General features: G+C 31.1%; 1 protein-coding gene across 1 annotated transcript in view; it reads left to right on the top strand.

The window, feature by feature from the left end:
• The first annotated feature begins 338 nt into the window (after positions 1-338).
• GUCY1A2 (guanylate cyclase 1 soluble subunit alpha 2) overlaps positions 339-6000 on the top strand; it is a 425356-nt gene continuing 419694 nt past the window's right edge. The window contains exons 1-2 of the mRNA XM_044386700.3: positions 339-449; positions 2222-2516. The gene's annotated coding sequence lies outside the window, so the exon portion shown is untranslated. The remainder of the gene's footprint in view (positions 450-2221; positions 2517-6000) is intronic.

The raw sequence follows: 6000 nt of genomic DNA, 5'->3' as shown, positions 1-6000 counted from the left end.
GTGGTAGAATAAATGAATATAGTTTTTCTAAAATTGATAAAAGATATCAACCCCAAAATTCATATCCTGAGCAAGATAAATACAAAGAAAGCCACACCCATCATGTTCTAAATAAACTGCTGAAAACCAAAGATAAAGAGAAATTCCAAAAGCAGCCAGAGAAAAGGGACACAGTATATTTAATAAAACAACTGACTTCTAATTAAAAATAAAAAGGAAGGTAGAAGAATAGAATGTGGTCTTTACAATCCTGAGAGAAAATAATTTCACCAGAAATTCTTCATCATGTAAATATGTCCCTTAAAAATGAAAATAAAAATTTGAAAATTTTCAGATAAACAGAAAAACTGGGAAAGTTTGCTGCTATCAGAAGCAAACCACAAGAAACAGAAAAAGAAGTTCTTTAGGCTGGAAAGAAATGATCCCAGATGACAGCAGAGCACTAGAAGGTAAATATGTGCATTAAAAAGTCCATTAAAATATCAGAGATTATTGATTGTTTAAAATAGAAATAATAAAAATGTATGGTAGAATTTGTTGTGTTTAGAGGCAAAATGTGTATGACAAAAGTGACACAAATGGCAAGGAAAGTTAAAAGGAATTTTACTGTTATTGTCTCACATTTTATGTGAAGTGGAATGAGTTTAATTCAGTATAGGCTGTGATTGTGAAAGATTAAAAATTCACATTGTAATCCGAGAGCAATTGTCAAAGAAAACACAAGGGGTATAGATAAAAAGACTGATAAAAAAGTTAAAATAGAATATGAAAAGTATTAATTAACCTACCTGTATTAGTGATTACATTAAATGTAAATGGACTGACATTCTATATAAAAGACAGATTTTGTCAGACTGTTTATTTTTTTAGAATCCAACTATATTCTGTTACAAGAGGTTTCATCTTAAAGGGACATAAAGTGAACATGAAAAAATGGAAAAAATGAAAAAATACATATCATGCAAATGCTAATCTTAAAAATGATTTTATTAATTTCAGACAAAATAGATATTAAGATAAAAAGTATTACCAGATATAAAGATGGATTCCTCATAATGGTAATATATTAAATATTGATTTCAGTATTTTAAAAGGTAACAAGAAAATCTCCAAATATTTGGAAATTTAACAACCTATATCCTAAATAACCCAAGGAGATTAGGAAATATTTTAATGCTAAACATAATGTGTGGTTAACATTTCCAAATTCATGGGACATAAGTAAATTACTGCTTAGAGGGAAATTTATAGCTTTAAATGTACATGTTAGAAAGGAAAGAAAGGGTTAAAATCAGTGATGTGAGCTTTTACTTCAAGAAGTTAGGAAAAATAAAGTAAATACAAAGAAAGACGAAGGAATTAAAGGAAAGGGCAGAAATCAAACAATAGGGAAAATTAACAATTTCATCTTTGAAAGGATTTATAAAATTTAAAGAGAAAGAGAAGAAATACCAATCAGTAATGAAAATGAGAACATCACTGCAGTTTCTACAGCCCTTATAAACAACTTTTAAGCCAATAATTTCAACACATAGTGAAATGGACACATTCCTTAAAATACCCACTTTTCCCAAACTGACACAATAACAAATATAAAATATGAACATCTATAGATTTGTTAAGGATATTGAATTCCTGATTAAAAACCTTCTCTAATCCCAGATTACTTTACTGGTGCATTCTCCCAAAGATTTAATAAAGACATAGTATCAATCATACAAAACCTTTCAGAGAAAAGAAAATCAGTGAATGCTTTCTAATTCATTTTATGGGACCAACAAAATTGTTGCTTCAATAATCTGACAAAACACCAAATTACAGAACCAATATCCTTTATGAACATAGATACAAAAAAACCTTATAAAAATTTATATGTTTTTATATTATTGATGTTCATTATTTATGGTAGCTGTGTTCTTTAAAGTCACTGTAAATACTGACCCAGCCAAAATTCTGCATCATTGTTCTTGGGGGACATACAGGGATAGATACCTGTGAGTCTCTGGTCACAATATTTTTATCATCCAATAAGTACATAAATTTAAAAAATATGTACTTCTCTTTAAAATATGTATATATGGTTTATATATATATTTAATAAATATAAAATATAAAAATATAAAAAATATATGTATATTTCATTAACATTGTACTAGACCCAACAGCATTATAACTCATGCCTGAATAAAGCTTATTTAACAAATGTATTTTCTCCATAAAGCACATCATAGCCTCTCGTGCTTTGGAACACTGGACAGAATTTCATCGCTATGGATGGGGGCCATTTTAAACAGCAAAGTCATCGAAAAAAGGGGAAAAATGCAAAAAAAAAAAACAACCACCCAACCCCCACAACACTAAATAGACTATAAAAAAGACACTTTTTCTGTTGAGAACTGAAACAGGAGGACACAGCATCACTTTGTTTGACCTCAGCTGGGAATGTGCCTCTTGGCACCTTCAAATCAATTTTTTTTGCTGCTCTGCACATGTCTGCAAATGACAATGAGGACACTGTGAGTATTGTTTTGGGGGTTATAAATAAATTTTAGTGAGTAGATGCATTTGCAAATTCAGAATCCATGAATAATGAGGATAAACTCTGTCTATCTATCTATCTATCTATCTATCTATCTATCTATCTATCTAATTTTTTCCTGGCAAATCTCATCAGGAGATCAAAAGACCCTTTTACAAACATGTAAAATGAAGTTCAAAAATAAACAAAATTAGGGATAAATTCTAAGAAAGATAAAACATTAGAATTATATTACTTTATAGTGACACTTTCCATAATCTTGAAGGAACTGATCATTTTCTGGTAAAATATGAAACACTGAATTGACTCAGAAGTGGTATAGCTGAATAACCATGGTATAAGTTGAAAGTGATTCCAAAGAATTACATCTCTGAAGTTTTTAAAGCAAGATGACTTTGCTTTCCGTATTAAAAAGTTTCATTCAATTTAATAACCATTTCTGATTTTAAAAATAAATTCTTCTAAATTGGGCATATATATTTCTGTGGTAAGATACTATCTAATTTAAAACAAAGCCAATAATACATCTAGTCATGAAATATTACAGGCATTTCTATGTAAGTGAGAAACAAACTAAGTATGTTAATTGTTTCAACATATGCTAAAATGTTTTTGAATTTCTAGTTGATTTAGGATGACCTGAAACAGACTCTACATATACACGTGTGAAAAGAGAAGGCAGAATTATTATAATTTCCAGACAATATTTGTATATCTTATTTGGAAATCCAAAAAAGTAAACCAAGAAATTACTGAACTGAAGAAGTTTATTAAGGTAGTGATATATAAAATAAATATTAAGGAATCCTTTAAATTTCTTATACCAGAAAAAATTTATGACAGTATGTGAAAATGATGCAACAAAAAAGGACTAATATAAGAAAAATATGTGTGGTGTAAATGAAGAAAAATGTAAAATTGTATTGAGTGACACACAAAAAAATCCAAAGTAATCTAGGGGTTTAATGCAATAGGATTTTTTTTTTAATTTTCTAAATTTTCTAAAGTTCATTTTGAAGAATAAACAAATTAGAATATCTAAAATAATAATGAACTACAAAGTATTGATAGGGTACATTGGAATGAAAATAGACTGATTACTTGCTGAGATTCAGTTCCTCATATTAAATAGATGAGTAGAACTTATGATCAAACTAGCCTTACAAGTCAGTGGAGAAAGGAGAAATTATTCAAGAAATGGTGCTGGGCAATCAATATGGTTTTCACCTCATACTGCATTTCATAATTTAAGATTTAGAAAGAGCTAATTTAAAAAATTAAAAAATGATAGAAGACCAGAATACAGAAAGAATACTTGTAATTTAATCATTTAGCAATAAGAAGACTTTTTCCCCCCCCAAAATGGCAAAATATTTGAATAGACACTTCATTATAAAGACATCTGGATGGAAAATGAGGAAAGGAAGAGATGCTCAGCAGCATTAATTACCTGGGAAATGCAAACTTAAATGACAGTGAGATAGCTCTCCCTACGCACTAACGAGTACTCGGTGGAAAGCGCAGAAGGCCAGTCCGAGAACAGCATGTGAAAGTTGGTGGGGCGTCACAGGCCACATTCATGAGTATGTTCCAGAAGGTAGTAGTAAGATCAGTACGTGCTCGGTCAGACCCCACAAACCAGCGTTTGGTAAACTGTGGGCCAAAGGAAAAATCTATCTCACAACCTAATTTTGAATGGCTTGCAGATGAAGCATTTTTATTTCTTACCTTTTTAAAGGATTGCAAAAAAATTCACATGTACATAAAGAGTAGCATCCACATGTGGCCCAGAAAGCCTACAATATTTATTACCTAGTCTTCTATAAAAAAAAAAAAAGAGTACATATTCCTGCTATAAACACTTGAAACTAATGAAAACACTCTTATCCTAAGATCCCTTGCTGAGAGAAACCTGCAGCAAGTAGAATCCAAATTGAGCAGAAGAACAATCGGAACAAAAGCAAAAGGTGGTTTAGATGAGATTGAAAGAGGAGAATGGAGCCAGCAGATCTTTGAAAATGCAACTGTATATGCATTTTCCCACGCTTTTGGGACAACACAAAGGAGAGCTCCGGAACCAAGAATCTAGGAAAGTTATTCTGGTCCACTCTCTCATATAGAGGGTGTAGAAAATGTATCACCCCTAAATGTGAGACCAGAAGAGTAGTGTCTTCATTACTATTTAAAACCATAATGTTATTACCAGACAAAAGTGAGAAACAGAGTAAAATTCTTACAGACAATGTCATAAAAATGAAGGAAATTCTTCACCTAATGTTTCAAAGTAAGCTTAAAGGAATCAAGAAATCAATGGAAACTGGGGTACCTGGGTCTCATGGTTGGTTAAGCTCCCGGCTCTTGATCTCAGTTCAGGTCTTGATCTCAGGGTCATGAGTTCAAGCCCCATGTTGGTCTCCATGCAGCATGGAGCCTACTTAAAAACAAAAAAATAATCAATGGAAACTACAAAAGAATAGAATACAAACTACGAAAGGATACAAGAACACAAAAGAAAACAATAAAAACTGAAAACTAAAAAAAAAAAAAAAAAAAAAAATTCCAAAATGAAGACTAGAAGGAGCCAAAGGTAAATATGCACAATGCAAAATCTCTAAAGAGCAAATAAGGTTAAAAGAAAAGGAAAGTTTTTAAGTAAATTAGAAATGAAGAGATTAAATGTATGTGAGAGAAAGTAACAGATATAGAAGACAGGGAAAGATGATCCAAAGCTAGAATCAAAACCCTGAGAAATCAGTCAAAGGAATGAAACAGAAAAAACAAACAAGCGTGTGTGTGTGTGTGATTATAATAATCCAAGAAAACTTTTCTGAAATAAAAACTTACAAAAGAAAGATAAAGCAATATGCTAAAAATTTAGAAATAGTACAAAATTAGAAATAACAGCAAAAGGCAATCATTAATAGGTGAAATTACAAAATCAGCAAGAGTATCTTATGAAAATAATCTGAAAACAGAGAAATTGATAATCTTCTAAAAATATACAGCCTCACAAAATTAACTCTACTAGAGATGGAAAGTGAAATAGGCTATTTACCCTATAAGCAAATGATCTAGTGTTAAGTTTCCAAAGACACAAAAATATCAGGCCAGATGTTTTCATAGTGAAATTAACAAATTTTCTTGTTTTTCATGACTTGACACTTTTGAGGAGTATTGCTCAGGTATTTTGTAGATGCACCTCTACTGGAATTTGTCGGATGTTTTTCTCATGATTAGAATGGACTTACAGGTTTTGGGGAAGATCACAGAGATAAAGTGCCATTTTCGTCACTTCACATCAAGGATACATTCCATCACTTTAACTTACTGCTGCCGATGGTGACCTTGACCATCACTTGCCTGAAGTAATGTTTCTCAGGTTTCTTTACTGTAAAGTTGTTCTTTCCCCCTCATTTTCATGGAATATTCTTTGGAAGAAAATGGCTATACACAGCCCACAC

Source organism: Ursus arctos, unplaced genomic scaffold (assembly GCF_023065955.2).
Source record: "Ursus arctos isolate Adak ecotype North America unplaced genomic scaffold, UrsArc2.0 scaffold_22, whole genome shotgun sequence".
Classification (NCBI taxonomy): Eukaryota; Metazoa; Chordata; class Mammalia; order Carnivora; family Ursidae; genus Ursus; species Ursus arctos.
The sequence above is the reverse complement of the archived record's forward strand: the minus strand, read 5'-3'. Positions and strand labels throughout refer to the sequence as shown.